This window comes from Plectrocnemia conspersa, unplaced genomic scaffold (genome assembly GCF_051122295.1).
Source record: "Plectrocnemia conspersa isolate PC_06_02 unplaced genomic scaffold, ASM5112229v1 ptg000006l, whole genome shotgun sequence".
Lineage (NCBI taxonomy): Eukaryota > Metazoa > Arthropoda > Insecta > Trichoptera > Polycentropodidae > Plectrocnemia > Plectrocnemia conspersa.
The window spans coordinates 19,885,979-19,910,350 of record NW_028277170.1 but is presented as its reverse complement, the minus strand read 5'-3'; the positions used below and the strand labels follow the sequence as shown (position 1 = coordinate 19,910,350).

General features: G+C 29.7%; 1 protein-coding gene across 2 annotated transcripts in view; it reads left to right on the top strand.

The window, feature by feature from the left end:
- Shrm (shroom) overlaps nucleotides 1-24,372 on the top strand; it is an 84,647-nt gene that overhangs the window by 30,248 nt on the left and 30,027 nt on the right. The window contains exons 1-2 of one of the 2 annotated variants that reach the window (XM_088188460.1): nucleotides 9,231-9,322; nucleotides 13,225-13,282. The gene's annotated coding sequence lies outside the window, so the exon portion shown is untranslated. Of the gene's footprint in view, nucleotides 1-9,230; nucleotides 9,323-13,224; nucleotides 13,283-24,372 lie in introns of those variants that run through there. The other variant, XM_088188459.1, reaches the window with a different exon arrangement.

Genomic DNA, 24,372 nt, shown 5'->3' with positions numbered 1-24,372 from the left:
ACTGGAATACTTGAAAAAACATATGTTCATAGTTTACTGTCGAATTAAATCGTAAAATTAATTGAATCATTTTCTAAAAATTCTCATCAAAAGGCCGGAACGTATGTTTTATCACAAGGTCTATAGAATATCTACTAACGCAGTTTCATCTAATTATATTATATTTGAACTAGTAAAAATATTAAAATCTTGTGAAACTACTATTGAAAAGTCTACAACTTTCCATTTCTTATTGTGATTATTGTATTTCTTAGATTTTATATTAGCTTAGTATTGAATTATTGACTGTATATTATCATCAAGATGTTCCACAATATGAAGCTGCAGATAAAATGAAAATCTTTTAGTTGCTTTATATTTTTTGCGCTACTTTTTTTTCATTTTTTCTTCATTGTTGAGAGGTCCTCTTAAGCATTCAAGATTTTTAACAATTTTTTGTACACTGCAGATACGCGTAATTAATTCTAGACGGTACAAAAAAATGACACTATTTTTGTGAAATGCGAAAGTAGGAGATGCTTTTTCTCAACATTGAGTGTTTATCTGCGTGTATACTATGACTAAAATTCGCGGAATTCGTTCGTCGAAGGAAACAAAATGTTGAAAAGGCCCTTCCTTTATTATTTTGTGATGCTTATCTTAAACAGGTGTGCGTAGCAAATTTTTTTGTTCGTGTTACGTTTTTGTATTTGTTGTTTTGAGACTCAAAGATTCAATAATTTATTTAATTCAATTCATAATTCACCAGTCAAAACCCCAAAGATAAAGAATTCCTGAACTATACAAATCTTCGGTTCATAGCTGAACTGGTTACTAGCGTCAACTAGGAGTATCTACGTATTCGCGCGCGCCAACTTTTAAGAAGCGGTGTGATCCTCGTTGCACTCATGAGCTACAACATCTGAGTCATCGAACCCGTCTCGTCGGTCATTAGCAACGTTTATTGTTTACCATGCGCGGCCATTAAGAACCTTGCATGATGTTGCGTGTCCGCTTCTCAATTGCGTAATTGTGTTTTGCCACAATTTCCTATTTATAGCAGCAAACTCAGTCGGCTAACGTACGATTGTTCCGGTAAACTGTGTTATGTACTCAAACAACACTGATATCGATAGTAACTATTCGCGTTCCCTCCACCATCCGACGACCTTTATGTCCAGCGCTCCAGCCTCCCACGTTCGCCCACTGCTAAAGTGAAAACGGGTACCTCATCTGCCTGCTTTCTCAGTCCCCCTCTACAGCTTCTTTGAAACTCAAAAATAAATAATGAAGTAGTATACATTCGATTCCGCTTAATTGAACCACTGGTTTATCGGGACAGTCGGTTATTTGGGCCAAATCTCAAGGAACAGAAAGTAAATTAGGAAAATAATAGTAATTTAATTCGGGGTTCTAAGACACTATTCCGTTTAATTAGTACAGTAAATTTAAATAAGAAATATGGTTTGAAGCGCCAATTGTTGATTATCCGGAATTGTTGACAATACATGAAAATTTAGCAAATTATAATATTCTAAACCGGAAATTCTCGGGTTATTCCTCAAATAAAATAAAATAAAAACAGTCTTGAGCCTATCCAGAAAATATTTTTTAAAATAAGACACTTCAGTGAAATCATATCGGAATACATTTTCACCTGTAGATACATATTTTTACTAATAGAAATATGGATAACTGGCAGGTACCAGTAAAATGATATGATTTAAACTTTTCCATATGTAGTAATATATACATTTATATACTTATTATATTTATTTACATGCGATGAATAAATGTTACAGTGAATGTGTATATTTCTGTAAAGTTATATTTTCACTAGTAAAGTCCAAGTACATTTTCAACAGTAGATATATATTTATATTAGCCAAAATATAATTTTGCTGATACTGATCTTAAATGTTTATGAAATTTAATTTGACAGTTGCGAAACATTCATTTACTGTTCAAACCAAAACCTAAGCTAACGAAAGTTTTAGAACTTTCGAATAATTATTTATTGCGCACTCTTGTTGGTCACTTATTGTAAGTCGCAATATTTTTATAAAAAATATCATTAAGAACGTTAAATAACCGAGCATTTCCACTGCGACGGCACGATTTTATTGCTTTTGACGTGGATTCTAAACAGGGCCTTCTTTCAATTTTGCCAGAAAATTTAATGAAATATTAATAATGTTAATGAAATGGAAATATAAAATAAGACCACTGACTGGCCAACTTTTGCCCCCCCCCCTTTCTGAAAAAATATATGAAATAACGACCATGAACACAGGACATGCTAAAATTTATGAATATTTTGTTTTATTGTATTTTTTTGCAGTTTAAATGTATTATGTACATTTTTTTGACGACTGTTATTATAATTTTTTTTAAAGATTTTTTTATTAGTATTTTAATCTTATTATGTACAAAAAAAATTAAATTTAAAAATTTACATTTTTTTTAATTTTTTTTTGTTAAGCTTTGCTCATTAGAACCAGTCGCTTATTTGGGACAAAATGTTTCGTGCCCAATGTGTCCCAATTAAGCGGAATCGACTGTATATTAAATAATTCAACTAGTTAGTAAATTACCAGAAAAATATAATTGAATAATTATTGTCAAAAAAATAGTACCAATATTCCATAGTTATAATTAGTTCTATAAATAAATATTAAATTATTATTTATATTATAAATTTTATGATCTATTCTTCTAAATTTGTGGATCTCATACAAACATCATCACATATATTAAAAAAATATATATAAAAACAGTAACACTGGTCGATAATATCTGATCGTTTCGTTTATTATATATTAAATATGAGTTGATTTATTAAAATTGCTTTCAGATCATAAGTTGCTTCATTTGTATTAAATTACAATTATGGCGAGTGCACCAATGTTCTTGCACTCATTATGCAGGACATGTTCCCATATTTAAACTTACTCTAAGAAACGCTTTCATCTCATTGAAATTAACGTCATATTTACATATTATTTATTTCGTAAATTATTTGGTTAATTAAGCAATTGTAACATAATCTAAAATAATGTATTCTGTACAGTTTTTGAGAACATGATATTTATAAGACATACTATCATTATCAGTATTGCCACCTGTTTTAGGTATTATTTCTTAGTCACTACTATTGAAATGGTCCACTTTTCGTTTTCGATTTAAACAGTTTCCCCATCATCATCATCATTAGAAAAAGCATAATCAAACACAAAATTCTTCTGATCGCTATCAACACATTGCGTACGTTTTTATATCCATAAAAATTAAAACGAATATAAATGTCACGGAATAGTTTCACATATTGGCATATCGAGGTAATCTCAAAAACACAATATAGGCAATAAAACCAACACCCGTGCTTAAATCACCGACTCAACCCGATGAGCGAAAAAACCCACATTATCGCAATAATATATCTATACCACCGGCATTGAAAAACTTAAAAATGAAATCGTGTCTCTGACACTGTTACCTAAGTTCCATAAATAATTTAGATCCTTCTGGTCAAGAAATCTGAAATCGACTACATTTTCAAGTCATCCGCATAAAATGAAAACTTCGCGCGATTCATTACCGTCTCTATGTCATTAATGAACAATAGAAACAAGTTGGATCCTTGCGGTCAGAACTTTACCAATAAACTATTACGATCCCACTATTTTATAAGCTATTAAAACATGACTCAAAGCATGTATTTCAATTGTGAATTACATACTTCACCGATTTAATAAAAATAAATTAGTCGATGTAATTTTTCGGTATTTTATGTCCTTTTTACAAGTGATGTTGTATGTATTGTTATTTGCAAATCAGTTTGAGAATCACTCGCATAAACGAAAAGGACTCTCTGACTTACTATAATATATCTGTAGCGTTTACAGTTATTTTTTGGTGCAGTTGGTAAGGTGGGGAAGCGCGGAAGGGGGAGGTTGTAGATATATAAAAAAGCGTACGAGAGCCAAAGATCAACGTAGAGATTGTAGTGATCGAAAAGAATCGAAGCGAATTGAGATTACGTAATGCAAAAAGCTTGTACGTTCGACGATTATACAAATATGGCGAGCTTCGTCCATCGGACCAGTATCAGATGACCAGTTCAATGGCTCTCGGATAAAATATGTTGAATAATATATGCATAATGCGGGTATATGCGTGTATGGTGAATACCAAGATATTTGTTCATGTGTGTGTATGCAGTGAAAATAAAATAATTTGGCCAAAATATATAATGAAATTGGATTTATACAGCCTCTAATGTAATCAGTAGAGTTAAATTATTGAAATAAAATACAGTAAGATCAGATTTTACATTTTGATAATAATCTTAAAACGCTTATATATCGCTCAGCTTTTATATTTATAATCGCATACCACTCTTATCGATTGATTCAGAAATCGGATATACTAAATATTTTTTTAATACATTAAATATAACATTAACTTGACCCTTTGGATTTATGCAAATGTTAATTACTATTCATGTTTATATGTTTATTATAAATATTAAAAAATAATTTATGGAAATTTGTAATCCTTAAATGGATTCCTCATAACTTTATATTGCTAATTCAAGAGTATGTCTTAGACTACCTACTCAATTAAGTGAATGTGTTAAAATGTAATGTCAAATAGTCTACAATTTAATTTGGGTAAAATAAATTATACTATTGTGTATTTGGCAATTTAATATATTATATACATATATTCGACAATTTATTAAATATAAACAAATCGACACAACATCAGGACTGTTTTGATTTGAACGTATAAGACGCATTTTTCCACTCAGAATTGCGTGACTCACTACCTGTATTTTGCCGTCGAATAAAACAGTGAATTCGAACAGAGATACATAATATTTATTTTATTATTGTCATTATTTTAATATTACTTATTTTTTAAAATATATGTACAATTTTCACCTTTACTGAAAATTTAATTATAACAATAATATTTTCATAATTTTAATTAACATATTAATTTATTTTAGCATTATATTTGAAAATTCTTCACATGTATAGTAAAAAGTTTCAATGCATGCAAACACACCAGTGGCGGTGATCAAACCAACTTGTACCTTATAGACTTTTGGTATTGCATATGCATAAAATTAACTCACTAACAAATTAGTCAAAATCATAATATTTGTATAATGTTATACCACAGTGAAATGAGTATTTTTTAATAATATTATTTTACATGTATATATAATTAAAATTTATATGGATCGCGCCACCCATATTTGTTTATTTTATAATTAAATATATACTTCCATATTCACGTATACAATATAATACTGAACATAGAAGTTCATGATCTCACCATAGCTTTACTGGCAAACAACCTATCTACATTATACATAAATATATGTTACACTGTGAAGGTTTGTTATTTTAGAAAATTTATCGCCTGTAATTCACCGTCAGCAATTAATAACCAACAGTTTAAAGCCGCGTAAATGGATGGCATAAACAATTTATATCCTACAAACGCTCGCTAGCATATTTTACTGCCTAGAAGCAAATAATGTTCCAAACGTACGTGTTCCGCAGTGAATAAATACAGTTTCATAAATATTGACCAGTGGATTTATTCATAAATTGTTTGATACATTAAAACTGACCTAGTTAATGAAATTATATTCATTCTATTGAAAATTTTACAGTTGCGAAACGCTTATTTGCTGTTCAAACCCAAACCTAATAAAAGTTATAAAATAAAACCAATTATAGTTTTTTAACTTATATTAAATTAATTCGAATACGAATTGATTTAACAATTTAATTGTTTAGACTTGCCACATCGTCCATCAATCAATGAATAAGCGAGTTTGCACTTAATTATAAAAATAACACCTTATTTTCTATTCAAATTGAATTGTGTCTTTTCAAAAAATATGTATTGCTTGGCGATTAATATATACTAGCTATCATTTTTAAACTATAAATTGTGTATGTGATCTTTGCTGGCGATTATTTGCTGGCGGTGAGTTGCGGGCGATAATATTTTGCTCCCCCTTATTTTTATAACCAAAAAAGTCGAACTAGCTTAATCATGTTTCCATTTTTTTATCGCAGTTCCTAGATCATAGTGTTTTATCTGCTTAGTTAGTTTTGATGGATGTTTTTATTGACCATTGACCAAAGAGCATTGAACATATAAAAAAAATATACTTGCATATGCACATATACAACATTTTGCTAACTAAAAACTAACTAAACCTAACTGACAATATATTTAAATTATAAGTATTAAAGTAAAAATATACGAAAATGTACCAAAAATTAGTTTTGTAGTTTTTCCCCTTATATTACCGTTTTTATACCGTCAATTCCGTTATGAAAAATATAAGTTTTTTAACACTAGCTTTAACAAAATATTTGAAAGTTATCTTTAATTACATTTACAATACCATATATGATAGAATATAATTTAAAGTACATATTTTATTTCTTAAGCTTTTTTAAATTCACTTTCTTATATAAAATTGCCACAAAAAATGTTCTGAAATTTTATTAATAATCCTTAAATTATAAATTTATATTAACACTTTACCGACCGCTCACGCCATATGGAGTGCGAGCCTGCCGAACGTTAAATACCGCGCACGCCATATGGAGTGAGCGGTAGCTATGATTTCGGTATCAAATTAAAAATATATGCTTAGAGATTTTTTAAGATTTTTTTTGAAAAAAATTAAATATTAGTATGAAGTTTCATTTGATATTGAAAAAAATATTGAATTACTGTGCCTATCCTTATTATTAGACACGTTTGTCTATATATTATAATTTGTTTATATATTTTAATTTTTAAAGCAGAAATTCGTTTTTTTGCTATTTTATTATTTTTTATAGCATTAGTTATTGAAAAAGAACTAATTTAGTTGTGAGAAGTCATAAATTCTATTTTTTTAATTCAAAACAAAAATAAAAATATTTTTCACTATGCAATTCGGGACTATATTTAAAATATTTTGTATGTCCTTCTTTAGATTAAATAAGTGCCTGAATTTACTTTATAAACGTTGTTTAATTTTTGAAGGTTCAAAGCATGATTCTATTCCCGAATCACCTTCTCGATTAGCTCTCTTTTAGTGGTTATTTCGATTTTATCAATCTCTTCTTCAAATGCTCCCAAATATTCCCGACGGTATTTTTGTTTTGCAAGTATGCAAAATATCTTCCCAGTGTTATCAGTAAAAATTAACAACAAAATCATATATAATAAAGATATAGTTCAAATATAATTGAGCTGCTTTTGTATTTCTTTACTTGTGTCTTATAATATAATCAGGTACTGTTTATCTATACAAATTCGAAAATTTGTTTAAAAAATATATATTTATATCAAATATATTTTGTAAATTCTTTCTACTTTGCATTTTTTTAATTACACTAACATTTTTTGTGAGTTAATCTATTAGATAGTACCGGTTTCCCGAATTTCTAAATTGACAGATTAGCGAGATTATATCGTATTTTTTCTGTCCTGTAATTTGGAAATTTCGACCGTTTATTTTATTGAGTGAATTTTATCTATCACGAGATAGCACCGATTTACTGGAAGTGATTCTCAGAAGTGACTCTTTTTTTGAAATTGGGAATTTCTTTTGAGATAAGAAATAATATGATGCACTTAAAAAAATATGAATAATAATTCAGTTTAGCTAACGCTGTCGTGTAAATCGCATCTTGTTTTCGTGTACTCGAGTGAATATTCTAAAAATAATAAAAAAATAAAATAAATAAAAGGAACTTTGTGCTGCAGTGATTCTTTAAAAATATTACGCTTACGCCTCTTTATAAAATATAGTGTCTATAAAAATATAAATACAGTGTATTTTATATAACAAAGTGTTAAAAATATAGTTTTTATTTAAATATAATTATAACCCAAATAAATAAATGGCAGAAGATAGTTTTGTAGAGGAAAATTACGCGGAAATGATTCAAATATTCCCAGTGATAACGAAAACTTTAGTGATAGTGATACAAGTTCGATTGTTCATGAAAGAAATCGTCCTCGAGTAATGATGCCTATTAGCGATGGAGAAGATACTGAGGATGATGATATTCCATTAGATTGATGTGAAACTGATACACCTAGGCATAACCAGCCATTTGAAGGATTGTCGGGAGCAACTTTTGATGTTGATATCACGCGCCCTGAAGAAATCGCCGAAAAATTTATCGGTGATGACCTGTTCCGCATTATTGCAGAAGAAACAAATAGATACCGTGCTCAAACTTGGAATAAGTACAAACAAGAAGTTAAAAATATTATACAAGAAAAAAATAAGAATATGTGGGGCTTACCGGATATTCTAAAAAAGGCTAAACTACGAATATTTGAAAGTAAATATAAGCGAAACGGGGAAATTTTATTACAATTGTGGAAAACAGTAAAGAGTAGAGATATTCGAATGATATCAACAATCCATAATACAAATATTGTAAACACTGAAAAAACTGACAGAAGAACTGGGCTGCGTATAAAAAAACCAATTTGTATAATTGATTACAATAAATACATGAAGGGAGTAGATCGGGCTGATCAATACCTTTCGTACTATCCAATATATCGTAAAACTAAAAAATGGACGAAAAAAGTGGCCATGTATTTATTTAACTGTGCATTATTCAATGCATTTACAGTGTATAGAAGTGTAAATTCAAACAGCAATATAAAGTTTTATGATTATTTAATGAAAATAGCAAAATATTGGATAGAGGAAAAAACATCAGAAACAGAAACACCAACAATTTCAGAAATGTCTGAAAATTCACAACCGACATCCACATTCGCCACTGCTCCCTCATTTCAAAGGCTTTCAGGCAGTTTAAAACAACACCAATTAGTCAGGATATCATCTATTAATGAGCGTAAAAGAAGAAGATGCATAGTTTGTATCGCACATAAAATAAGAAAAGATTCTCTTTACATGTGCAAAGAATGTAAAGTAGCTTTACATGTTGGTGAATGTTTCTCCTCGTATCATTTGAAGAAACATTACTAGGTAAATAATAAAAATAACGTTTGGGAATTTTGAATTTTATTTTTTTGATAATTCGTATTGGTATTATTTTAGAATTAAATATTGTGAAAAGTGAATTACAAGGGAAAGACATTGAATAATGATAAAGTGTGTACCTGAAATATTCCGTATTAGTGTGGAGAAATTTATAATGGTGAGTGCACTTTAAACTTGCATTATATAAATAGTTATTGTGAAAAGTGATTTACACGTGAAAGACAATGTACAATATCTGTGTATGTGCCTGGATGATTTCGCATTACGATGGAGCGAATTACAATGGTGAGTGAATATTTTATTGCAATTGAATTATATATCAGTAAACTCATATTAGTAAAAATGTCATTTCTCATTTTTGTAGATAATCATTTGCACAAAATATCACAATACGAAAAAAAAGTGTGCTTGAAAAAAGTTTTTAAAAATTTAAAAAAGTTTGAGAACCGTTAGTTGACTCAAATTAAAATATTTTTATTTAAATTTCAAAGTTATTCGTTTTTATAATTTTAAAATCAAGATAATCATTTTAAAAATCTAATAATAAGGAAATGTAATAATTAATTTTTATTTCCGGCGATCCACATGTTGAGAACCACCTAATAATGACTTAAATTGATGCATTGATACATTTTTAACATGTTTAGAAAAATTCAACTAAATATTCGGACCGTATCAAAAAATACATAAATTTAAATAAAAAAGGTAAAATTCGCGAAGATTTGCGAAAAGGTGCCGGTATTTAGCGTAAGTCTGGTAGTGAAACTGCCGGTCGGTAAAGTGTTAATTATAAATGTATAATTTATATTTTAAGCAACAAATACAAAAACATAACAAGAACTTGCGACGTCACCTGTTATTTTTCTTTTAATATAAATGATGCTAGTGCAATAATCTTGATGATTTAAAAAATATAATAATTTATTTTAAAAAAATAATTAGCATGTGATTAATCTGTGAGGTTAAACGATAATAAAGATGAGTTTTCCTAACATTTTGTTTCGTTCAATTCTGCGAATTTCGGTCATAGTAGATACGCTGTTTTTTGAAGGCGTAAAATATTTTTTTGCTAAGAGGAAGCGCCTCATTTTCTCGCATTTGGAAACAAAATATAGGCGCATATATTTTGGAGTGGCACTAGTCGCTCGGATATATTAAGAGAAAAAACGAAGATTTTTTCTAATTTGATTCGAGACAGTATAAACGAATATTCGATTAATTATTACAATAGTCATATATTTAGTTACAAATTGGTCGTTAAATTCGAATAATCAAATATTTAATTGAGAACTCTACTTCTGAGACAGTGGTGTTGCATGGTGATACATTATTTAAGCTTATTCTTAATTATTTTAATACAATATTATTATTTAAACAGTATTAAAAAAAACATTTTTTCGGTGTCAATATATTTAAATTAAATAAATAACTAACTTTTAATCTTAAAGCTATATTACATTAGAATTAACGTATTATTTTATTATATATTTTATTATATTCGATTGAGAACGCTACTCTGACCATAAAATTAGAGATGTAATTAAAATTAGATAAGAGTATGTTAATTAATAAATATAAATAATTCATATACAATATATTCAAATAATAATAAAATGATTAAACAAAAAATATATATTTAAAAATGCGTTTAACCGCACGTTACTAAGCGACCAAAGCAAAACAATTACTTAAATAAACAGACAATTTAATTGCTTTGCAAAGTAAAAATAAAACAGTTAGATAAAGGTCGGTAATCGAAACAAGAAGAAACTGATGGCATCTATAAATAATTTTGAATTTGCTTCTGAATTGACATTTCGGGCGTCTTCTACATACGATGAAAAGGTTAGCAACGTCACTGTATATTCATTTTTTTTTACTTTTATGCATTTAATTTTATTCATACTGCCGGCTTAGTTGTAAATGTAAAATTTTGCCCTTATATGAGTACCTTATTTCCGATATTCCTTATTTTTTACATGGTAAATATATATAAGCAAAGAATAAATTTAATATGCATAGCAACGTATTTATTTTAAAGATAGTTAATGTCGGATCCTAATATTCTTTCATTATTGGATTTGAGAAAGAGTGACGTACTCTGATCAGAATAAAATAAATGTATACGAGTCAGATGGGATGTACTATGGCAAAATTTATCTGGAAATCTAGAGAACCAAATGGGGGTGTTTCTTATATTCCGCAGTAAAAGATATTCACTTTACCGTGGCAAATTCTAAGACAAAAATATTGTTGAAAAAATATTCAAAAGCCCCACATTTTTCAAATCATTGGAATTTTTTTGTATTGTGACTAAATTGCACCCAAGTATTTTTATATAGATAATAAATTAGCTACCGCTTTATTACTACATGTATTACACATATGTAATTTTAAATCTGTCTTGCGACATAATCTAAATATGAGAGAAAATTCAATATGTATTCGATCAAAAAGCTAGCAATAATACAAATGAATAAATGTTATTGCGTTCGGTTCGAGTAGCTACGGTTTCAAAAGTGAATCTACGGCGTCTATCGCTTTTAACCCGTTCGCTGTCGCGAAGGCCGACAAGAAGTGTTTTTTACGGAACCGGAACGCGTTGGAAGATCACCGCTTTCCAAACCGAAAAGTGGATCAGATCGCGTTTAGAAGCGATGATGTAACACAAGCGTTCTCTCGGTTACGTACGACGTTCGGTACGGTTCTATGTCCCCATAAAGAATTCGTACGACATACCTAAGAAAAACAACAAAAAATATATATATACATTATGCTAGATAAAATCGACAACAGTGTCGATTGAAAGAATTACAAGACAGAATAGAGTTTTAAAATTTCACATTTTTTACAACCCCTGATTGATCCAATAGTGTTATAAATATATAATATATAAAACAAACTTTCGATGGTTCATAAACTATTGCTAACGGTTTCACGCAAAATTTCCTTTCTAATTTTGAGGAATATTTTTTGCCTTCCGCTCAGTCGTTTCCTTCTTCTTGTATTCCGTACCACACTGTCCGTTGGGATACCATAATATCGATCTTAGTCTGAGTTGCAACTAATAATTTTACGTAATGAGACGCTTCTCAAAATAAATAATGTTTTTCGAGTATCTAATATGACCGAAATTCATGGAATTCGTTCGTTGAACGAAACAAAACTTGAGAATAGCCCACCTTTCATTATTGTTTAATGATTATCTCAATACCTTTAGTTATTTATACTGTAACACACGGTCCGTCAGGACACCATAATATCGATCTTATCGATATAATAATAATTTTACGTAATTTCTATAAATTATCAATAAACATAGAAGACTTTTCGAAACCTTTCATGTTAAACTTGAACCTGAAAACTTGGAAAAAAGTCACAACCATATTTTGAAACTATATGTTATTTAGGCATGGTTATATTTATATAAATGATTGTTTTGAATACACGTGTTTGAGGCAACGATCCTGATTACTAAAGTTTTTCATTAATTGATTTCAGTTACGAGTGCTTCTGTTATGATTTTATTTTGCAATGTCACGAGCGTAGCAATCAAATACTTATAATTGCTCTTTAAAATATAATCTATTCTAAAATTTGAGGCACACTGATTTAATATGCAAGTAGTTTATACAATTGCATACATGTATATTTTATGGTATGTAAAATACAACTACTGTAAGTCGTGAGGTGCAGAACAAAGTAAAGCATATCGTGAAGATGACCAGGTCGACTTTCTTCGAATCGGAACACTTAGACCAGATCCAATTTAGTAACAAAGGCCCCGAACGAGTTTATCGAGTCTTTGTCTCAACGCTGCACATTTAAATCGAACAACAGCTGTTTACGATCACTTTACGACGACAAAAGCCATAACATAAATGTTCACACAATGCATTCAAACTTAACTCATCATCATTACAAAGGCTTTTAAGATAACATATGGAATTTAGAAATTTTGCTTTAAATCTTATTTAAAATGAGGTACATATTAAAATATAAATATATATTAAAGTAAAACATCATCTCAAGAAGAACAGCTTGATTTAAATATATACCTGACTAGGCAAACATCATCACTGCATGACTAAATGAGAATGAATCATTTTATTACTCTTATCTGTGTCCATAAAACGCATAAGAATGTCTGTTTATTTCAAACTAATGCGTAATTTATTTTGTTTCAGAGAGCGTCAGATTTGTAAAATCACATTTGGAGGATCATTCGCTGGATTTTTGAATGAGGTACAATTTTTTTTTAATCACTCAATCATAAGTTATATAATAATAATAATGAATCTAAAATCAATCTAAAATTTAAAAATATGTAGCTTTTTGTGAGCTTGTACAATTGTGTTTATCTGAAATGCCTTTATATACAGTAAAACCTCGATTTTTGAATTAATTTTTTTACCAAAAATTAAATGGATTAATTTAAGATCAAATTGAACTCTTGAAGATTCAGAGTGAATGTTTGCTTGGATCAGATCAGAGGTGGCTGATTTTCTTGAGAGTCGTCTAGGTCGATTCAGCTTAGCTTAAATCCAAGTTAAGTAAATAAGTATCGCAACTTTCTGGATTATATAGCATCGAGGAAAGGGAGGAGACTAATGTCCCTACTATATCCTATGCTAATCCAAATGAGGCGGAAGTTCATGTCATGGAAGTTCACCTGCTGGCTCTGATATCTATAGATCCCGTTAATTGATTTTAACAAGTAAATGCATAGATATTGCTCTCATATGTTTTCTGATTGAATATATAGAACAAATATTTATAAGCACAATAAATTTTATTTTTAAAATCCATAATTAAAAATGTTTTAATGTGAAATATGGCATAATCATTAAAAAGATTTATAATGTAGTTATCTACAGCTTTGCCAAAGTTCCACAAAACTTATCTGATCTAGTTGATTAAAAAACTAGGGACGTTCTCTCTAACTCATCTTTCGCTGCAGACATTTATGATATCGACAATAGCAATCAACTCAGCTTCAAAGTCATTAGTTCTTGCTTCTATAAGTTAGTGATGCGCAAACTATTTTAATTTTCAGCGCCCCAATTTCTTTTTCGTTTCATTTTTTTAATTATTATAGTTGAAGTAAAATTATTTGTGGGACTTGCGCTTATGCTTCTAAATATTTAGAGGTTTGAATAAAATACGTAATTTAATGAAGAGAAATAAATATTTTTTTATTGTAAAATACTTTTAAATACAATCCGTGAGTCATTTTCTGGATACGTCACACATGTTGACTGTCCGGCTAAGAGAGTACGCGACCTGCGTCGCGTCGCTTGGCACTCCATCCGGCGGCTATTGGAAATGTCTCCTGTTCGCACCTGCTGTATATTTTAATAATATAATTTTATTTCGCTACTTAATTGGTACTTGTGCTTTATATTTTTTGACTCCAAAAGTTGCGAGGCGTCACTGCCTTCATGCTTTGTAATGATGTTGAGGTGCTATTTGTGTCAGTTATCATTTCAAATCATCTTTGATACACAGATTTGGTCCAGCATTTGGAATAAAGACTTTTTTAAATACTCGATTCACCAGCAGTGGTTTATGTGTTTCTATATAGCAACATGGTCATCTTTTCTTTCGCTGATTTGTGTCCTATTATTACTGCATGATTTAAAAAAAACAGTTTCATCATAATTGTTAAAAAATAAAACTCACTAAAGCACTCGAATAACTTATTGTTAAAATATGCATAGCACAATGATCATTGAGGGCGTCAAAGGTAGATGCCTAATTTATCAGGAATGTCATTTCAACTTTTCCAAATCATCAGAATTAAGATCAGCTGCGATTGAATTAATTCAGCAAAATTGACGTACCATTTTAAATACATAATTTTATCGAATTCATTGTGTAAATAATAGCTAATAATCTTTGGAACGAATTTGTTTTGCGTGTTTTTTTGTATTTGCCTATAAATAAATAGTCCGCCTGTATTTGATATATCCAACGAATTCTGTGAATTTCGGTCATATCAGATACGTCGATAAACATATATTTTTGAAGCGTCTCATTGTCTCGCATTTCCAAACAAAATAAAGGCGCATAAAGGACTATGGATTTTGGAGTAGCGCTTATTTTTTAAATTATCTAACCACCCTTTAATAGTATTGAACACTCATATTAAAGTTTCGTGTAATCAATTTGCTTATTTGCTTATTATTACATCAGAGTGATTATCTCTAGCTAACTTAAAATACTCTGGTAACATATTAACTTAAATATAAATACTGAAACATTCATCTTCAATATTTCTTATAAATTTAACCATTCCAATCTATCAATCATATTTCTACAACTAGTCAAACTTTTTTTTAAACTACTCTCTTTGCTCTACTTTGTAATTTTTGCAACATCTGTTTATCTAATTTATTAAGCATATATTATACAATATTGTTACACAATAATTAAAGTATTTTTTTTTATTTATATTTATATCTCATTTTATATAATAATAAGTGAATGCATAAATTACTCTTATTGAACTAAAAAAAAACTAAAACGAGAAAATTTTGCAGAATTATAGATTAAAAAACAATAATAAAAGAACGGTAAAATTTCGCTTTATGTTTAAAAAATTAGAAATCCATAAAACTTTAAGTAAAATAATTTATCTAAACTTTGATATAATCTTTTTTATCTATATAATGTTTTCGCGTTTTTGTAACGCATTTTTATTATTATTTTACTTCTACGTTCACATAATCACAAATTTATCGAATATGTTCTATTATCAGAAAGAAAATATTACAAAATTGTTCCACAATATTGTTTATTTAAATATTGTGTTCAATTATTTTACATTGCATGAGGAAGCTTAGATTTTGGCAAACAATTCGACAAATAAATAACAAAAATCAAACGAGAAAAGTTTACATATGAAACGTCTAAAACTTTTTTATGTGTTAATTTTAAATTTCATTAAAATTTAACTGACGTTTCATGGTTTTTAATAAATAAATCATCGGCTTTAGATTGTAGAATCGGTGAACTTTCCGGATACCATAGTACATATCCGAGATACTCATAATTTAAATAAACGAAGAATATATTGATTTGCATTTTGCCAACTATTGTTTGCCGGCACGACAAACATACAAAAAGTACACAGCTTAGCAAAAAATTATATAATTAGGATTTCAATACTAATGTTTGCGATTGTTTTTACTGCGCAATAAAATATATATTTTTTAAAGTAAATTGTGTTCAAATGATATTTTGCATCTTCAAAAATAAATGCTTAGCTGCTGAGTCGCATTGCGAAGGATTTGAAAATATATTTTGCCACTGATCTAAATAGTTTTCAAAAAAATGTACGAATTTCAATTACGTCATCATTTCCTAAGGCAGAATAGCACATCGTGTGAGACGATTCATGTATAATAGTTTGTTTACAGAGATCAATAACATTTTTATGACTATTGTGGATTTGTACTGAAATTGAATCATAAATCAAAGTTTTATGATGCTAGTAAATTTATTGTCGTTAGACAAGCAAACTCGCATATGTCCATAAAATATCAATCGCAATGAAGTATCAGCAGTAAAACTAATACATAATATATACATATATTGTGTTTCTGATGCGTTTTGCAATGAATGATGTGCTAAATAATCATTTCGCACTAAACCAATACTATCTTGATGATAAATAATAGTGTCGTTGAATCCATTGGATTCATATCATATAGTTGTATGTGAGTATATATACTATACAGGTATTATTATTTCACAAAATCACTAGATAAATTCAAGTTCAGCCATCTTCATGCTAACCTGTAGGCGATCGCTATTTCGCCTCGATCGACAACACTCGTGTATTTTTGCGTGAAATTTGGTCGCTCCAATGCCGTCAGTTTACGTCCCCGCCAGCCAGGGAATCCATTATTGAGATAATGCCATAGACACGATCGTTCCAGTTTTGTCCGTCGGTCTGTTCGAATTTCTTGATCGCTCTCCACCGAGAGCTGGCCACGTTCACAATAAAATCGGTACACGAAACGGTACTCACGGGTACACCGCGGTGGACCAGACAGATTCTGCACAGATTCGACGAATCTTTGTGAACGGGTATTTTCCATATCCATTGCTGTGTATGTTTGCTACACACGCGCAGGTAATGCTGGCTCGTGACCCTATGAACAAACCTGATACAATAAATCTGCAAATTAAACCAGAATAACAAACAAAAAATATGCGAATTGATATTGGCATACGTTGAAATTATATTGAAATATTTGCGAATTTATAGACAGAACATTAACTCAACTGCCTATTTACCTGTATACGTATATTCTGATATTTTTTTTTAATTCGTGTATTTTATTGAGGTACTTATAATTGTTTTAATATTTATATATAACCAGCACGATAGACTAGTTGTATAGGTCGGTGAATAATACCTGTAAGACATGGATCAAATCCAATTTGAACCATAGTGTTTTTAAATTTATATCGTATCTGGAATTACTGAACATTAAATAAGTTTTCCTAGATTTTCCTTTTCTCGCGGATAAATATTGTAATGAATAATTCAAATTTAAATCGAGCTGATTTCTCCATATTGATTATATTGTTATAATTGATAAAATATATTTTTTGCATAAACAACGAAATCTGTTCTAAAACTAGAAAGAATTTTCTGACTAATCATAATCATCCAGCCAACCGCTGCACTCGCTTCTTAAAACGACGATATAAGTATACGCCTTTAGAAAGTGACATTTGCTTGATGGATATCTCCAAGGTCGAAAAATTGTATAACGGAATGTTGTGGCATTTGTCTTCCGGTGATATATTGTTTCCCGTGACTTTCATAGCCAAGAAATATTAATTCAATGCGCCGGAGAATCCTTGCGTGTTATTTATGTCGTAAAGAGAGCCTTTGTGTAAACGCACTATTGATAAATAATCACTTTTGGTCACAGTAATTAATCGAGTTTCAAGAATAAGGTCCCCCATAAACGAGAGCCTGTTGATCCCCACAACATATTTAAATTTAACAAATATTTACTCTTAATATATCATAATTAACGTATTATTTTATTTTATTATATTTAAAAAACTTAGTATTTTTTTTAAATAAAAAATTATTTTTCACAATATTTTTGTAAAGCATATGTAAGACGAAACATTTTTTTAATTTCATCATATTTAAATTTAACAAATAAACTCTTTATCTTAAAGGTTTATTGCATTGAAATTAATATTATTTTATTTATTTAAAAATCTTAAAAGATCTAAAGCAGTGTTGTACCTCTCAACTTTTGGGAGTTTATTTTAGGTTTTAGGTAATAAAACTGATTTTATATTCTAATTTTACAAATGATTTGTTAATATTAGCACCATTTCCTGTATGAGTATTTCAAATATGAGTCGACTTTATATATTATTTTTATTATTTGTACTAAGATGTGACATTTCAAAATATATAGAAAATTCTCTTCTCAGAAGATCTCGATATAATGGAAAATTATAATTATGGCAAATAGACGTTTATTTTGCAGGGCATGACTCCAAATTAAATTTACTCTAAAAACGCTTATATCTCATCGAATTTAATATATTTTCTGCTTTTCCATATCGATCTTGTAGTTAGCGGCGTATTTAAAATACATACTCATATTTGCATATTTATTAGTTTCTTAAATAATTTTATTAATTAATCTTTTGCTTCTATATAAAAATGCCAACCAAATTTTTACCATGTCTTTCAGTACTCGTCTACTCAAATTATTCCGTCGAGTAATACGTGAAAATATAAATCACAATAATGGATTTATCTTACTGAAAAAAAAATATTTTTAAAAAGCCATGTATATTACACTTTATAGTAAAAATATAAAATTGTAGTTTACATCATGGACTACATTTAGCGATTTTTAAAGTTTTTTTAAATCAAATTGGTTTTATTGAATATACAGAAATTATAGATAATGCATTTTATATTGTTGGAAATATTACTTTATAGACAGATTTATTTAAAGCTTGCATGATTCATCCAGATATAAAAAATGTATTAGATGAAACAAGAAAAACGGTTTTCGGTTTCAATTTTTACAGAAAACATTGTGTTTAATGTTTGATTTTAAAGCGCAATAGAATTTCCTAATTTCAATGATTTTTAAAAAAATTTAAAAATTATAATTTTTATAAATAAATCTTTTTTAATTAAGGAAAAAAATAATGCTCACAGAACCGATTGAATCGGCTATAAAAAAATATTGAAAATAATTCTAATATATTAATATCAGAAAGAATATCTGTATGTAAGAATTTAAGTGATATTAATTCTGCACTCCCACTTGAATTAGTATAGAATTGTGACGGAACAAAAATGCAATTTCTCTCTTTGTATTTTTTAAAAAGCCAACGATTTTTTTCTCATGTTTGAGCAAAAACGTAATGAAACAGCTCAATCGATAAACTCATTTATGACGGTGAATAAACCAAGAAATACTAATAATTTAAACAAACTGATGATTCTCCCATAAAAAATTTTATATTTTCAAACGTTTACGCTTTTATGGTTATTATTTTTTCTGTGATATGGAAATGTCGAATTATCGCAGGAGTGCCGGAACGGCCATAACGTTCGTTCAGTTACGAAATAGTATCGTAACGAGCGTATAAACTCAATACACGCATATATAAATTTATAATAGGTAACCGTACTAAATTTTAGATAATAGGTTTGTTTGAGTAAACATATAATACATAAGGTGATTGAACTATTTATATCGTCGTCCTAGTTTTTATCTCACTTTTTTTATTAAATACGTAATGATTTTTCTTACGCGCAATTTAAAGTGCGGTGATCTTGCTTTCTTACTGAAATTTACTTCTAAATAATAATACAAAAATAATATGTATTTTAATTAGACTAAACGGTTTTGCTATGCAATGCCATAGGATGGACGTTATGTGAAGAGTCGAGTGTTTTTCTTTGTTTTCTATAAGAAAGTGGAGAACAATGATGTTCCAGTTTTTCTAATATGGTTAAGAACCAAGTCGGAAAATAAAGAGTTAAGCTGATTTTGTATTTAAGCCTCTGATATATATATTTTTTAATTACAGTTGATTTAAAAAGGTGTTTAATAAAAAATGCCAGAAAATATTTTCCGATCTTAATTTGAAAGTATCTATATTTTATGTAGGATTGAATTGTTTGGAAGTGTCTCTTAATTTTATATAGTCCAGTGTGCCAAACATTGTTTGAAAAAAAAAGCCTGAGCAGTAGTTTTTGTAAAATATTTATTTCTTGGTTTGGTAAGAAATTAAGTTCCTATATTACCGGTTTAACTAATTTTAATAATATTTGTTCTAATATTTTAGACCAAACTGGTAAGACACTTATCGGTCTGTAGGAGGATTTTATTCTGGTTTCATTGGGTTGGAAAGTAGTTTAATCTAATTACTGAGTTGAATAGGATGGTCATTAATCTGATAACTTTCACCGTCAGTTCTTTTATCACTATGTCGCTTATTAGGTTATTATTGACATTCATATGCTTTTACTATTATGTATTTTACTTATATTACTGAGAATTTTTCAAATTGTTATTTTTTCTATTTGAAAAGGTACATTTAAAAAATCGTACTCGTTTTCACAACGCGTTTTAGTTACGTAGCAAAATATTGTATTGCTATAATATTCATAACAATTATTTTTAATTGTGTAACATATATAAATTGTGATCAACACAATTTTTCTGCCTTATATAAATAGTAGATAATCGCTGATGGAAGGAGAATTAAAACCGTGATTGGTTCCGAAAGATTAGATTGATATACCTAAATCATTAATAGAAAATGTAGTGCATTTTATTATACATATACAAATAGTTTTACTACGTTCCTTGGATTGCGTTAATATTTTTTACAATGCACAGAAGCGACCTTCTACCTATTCTACAAACGGACATGTCTTGGGTTTTTGGAATGCTTTTTTTGACCTTTCATAAACAAACACTCAAACTCAAATATCTCTAGAATTCATTATTTAGTTGCGTCGAATGCCTTTGTTTAGCTATTTTTTGTCTTAAATATTTACATTAAATTAAGTGCATTATAGATATCTAGTCCGATGTTAGTTAAATAAAATCGCTTCTTGAAAGTCCCGGATCTAACGTCAAACGCAATAAAACTGGAGCAGTAGGCAAGTGAAGCTTTACATATTTTACAACATGTGATCATGTTAAATATTTAATCAAGTATAGAGCATATGTTCTTAAAGTGGGCGATCGATGAATCTCGGATGACAATTCTGGCTCCGGGGAAATTTTATATGCGATGGAGGAGCCATGAGTGGGCAAAAGTTTTTTATTCAAAAAAATTTTTGATGCATTTTATAATTATAATAAAATAAATGTAAACTCTTAGGATATTTTAAAAATGGCCTCTGTAATCGTTTTTTCTTGAGACTCGTGGATTAGGCCCAAACCGTTATGTTTATATTTTTTATTTTTATAAAAGAGTATACTCCAAGGGCTCCAAATAAAAATATTATTCACCGTTTCTTGAATTTCTCGTAAAAAACTCATTAAAAAGCAGTAAAATATAGTTCCAAGGAACGTCATTATCTCCCTTACGGGTTGCAAACGGTCGTTACAACTATATTCAGTTATAATTTTGTCGGAACTGCATATTATTATTGTTAAATAAATTCGCATAGCAACAATGAATTGATTTTTTATGCACATTTTAATAATTAATTATTGTATTTAATATTTAGTACAAATGTGGAGCGATTAAAATAAATAAAGGTCATTAACCATAAACGACCTCCCGCGTATTATTGCTGAAGCATCTACGCCTCACTTATTCCTGGCTTCCGCTAGCACAGCGTCCCCCCTGGAAGGTGGGCGCTAAAGTGGTGACATACCGACGTGATCTGGACACGAAAATCTGTCATCAGAACCACATACGGTTGTATTATTTTCGGAGAGCGCATAATCTGCGCCCATTCATTATGATTTAAAATATGCAAAAAAACATTTTCATATACAATGATCGATGAAATTTATGAGCAATGTCAATAATTATATTGTCAATAACGCTTAAGAGAGAAAAAGAGCATGACTTCCACCATGACGTTGGTGTCTGTTAATTCAAGATACTTAGTTTTTTTATATATAATTTTATGGTATACCCTTAATTAGCGTAACATGCGTCTGTCCGTCTCTGTCCAATGTCGCAGCTGTGCCACGTGAATGCGACAAATTACGCAAAGTTACGTGTCGTTTCCGACGCGCCCCGGGCAAAGTCGCCTCTTTAACGTCCGCAATTAAGTTGCGCGCGCCACAGATTGGCCATAAACGCTCCAATGCATTAGCGGTCCGTGGTGGCTGCGCGATGTGATCGGAAGCACGACCGATTATGGCCACGACACATCTGTCACGGTCAGGGCCGCGCATTCCGTACATGGCGAGCCGCTGGTATGCCTGTGACATTTGATTCTTGAATATGTACTTTATTTTTTATTTGCAACAGCGCAGTATGCTTGCGCGTGCTTAAAAGTTCATAACCATACACTTTATATTCTGTAAGCTCAATGCTAATAATAATACCATTTTCATGGGTTTTCAAAGTGGGAAATATCGCGCACCGGTGAGCGATGGATGAATCTTGATGAGCAAATATTTAATATAAGAAGCAAATATTTAATATTAACAGCATTTTTAATTTTATAAGTAGCACTGTATAAATAGCAAAAAATAATTATTTGTATAGCAAAAAATATTCTCTTTATTTGATATTAGTCAATAATATTGGTGAAAATCTTGTGTAATTTTTTGTTTAATTTTATTATTTGAGGCGCGGTGTCTCTGATGGACGAATGTTAGGGAGCAGCGAGTAAGGATGCTCCGTAAATAATGCGACTGTATGATCCTGTACTTCAAGCGACTAATCGCTTTATTCATTTAATATTTCTGATATAATATTGAGATTTTGCAATTGTTAAAATTGCACGAGCTACATAAATATGTTGTTGAAATTCAAAAAGGATATGGGCATTGCTACCTTTATAATTTATTATTAAATGAGATAGAAATAGAGATTTCTAAAGGTGGGCGATTAAAATGTTGTCGTTAAAAAGTGGGCGATGAAAAATTTTGTTTTTAAAAAGTGGGCGATAAGTCAATTAAGTTTGAGCGTCTACAGTTTAATCCAATACTTTTGCTAAGAGTATTGATCAAAGTGTATTCAAACCGAATTTTGGTCAATAGGAGGGCGCAAAAACAATTATCACTTCTCAGAAGTCAAAAATTCACGTCAAAAGCAATAAAATCGTGTCGACGCCGTCGCAGTGGGAACGCTCGGTAACGAGCGTTCCCACTGCGACGGCGTCGACACGATTTTATTGCTTTTGACGTGAATTTTTTACTTCTGAGAAGGGATAATTGTTTTTTGCGCTCTCCTATTGGGCAAAATTCAGTTTAGTTATGTTTTCTTATTCGATTCTCATTTATTGAATATAAAATATATAACACGTCTTAATATGAACGTTAGATAACCAAGCGTTTCCACGATTTTTCTGCTTAACGGATGATCATTTACAATAAATTTGACGAATTTTGCGTCTCTTAGGAGCACCATTAAAATATTAAATATAACGGCGATATTTGGTGTTTATTCTGTGTATAATTTACATTATAATTTTGATAATGTTATAGATAAAAGTTTCCAAAACGATGTCTCATCAAAAAATACTCATTTTACCCAAATCAAACCAGCGGGTTTTCATTTATTGTGATAATGTAGGTTTTTCATTTGTCGAAATTTAATTCCAGACGTGTCGTAGTTTTGCTTTCGTTTGCAATTGCGATTCGATTGAAACGTAGCATTGTGTTTTTGACTTTACATCAGTTGTTCATATTTTGTGTACCAATAAATGAAATAAACGTAGTTAATCATTCAGACTAAATATCAGTTTTGACAATTCGATGATAATATGTAACATAATTTAAGGAACTATCAGTACTTCTGTGATTTGGGTCAAGCGGGAATCCTGTCTAGGTGAAGGTTTCATAAATGATATTGCTTATCGTTAATGTAAATAGGAAGCCCTTCAAGAGTCTAGGCGCCAGAAGCTTAAGCAGGTCAGCGATTAAGCCGTACATGTGTTACGACCCTTCGTTGTTAAGGTTATTTAATATAATATAAGATGAGCTCTCACTATAATAAGTGTATTTTTATATATCCATTAAAGTGTACTATTAAAATACACACACACACACACACAAAATATAATACATTGCACCTGACCAGCTCCTCATAGCTGAGATTAAATATATCAATGTGCAATGCCA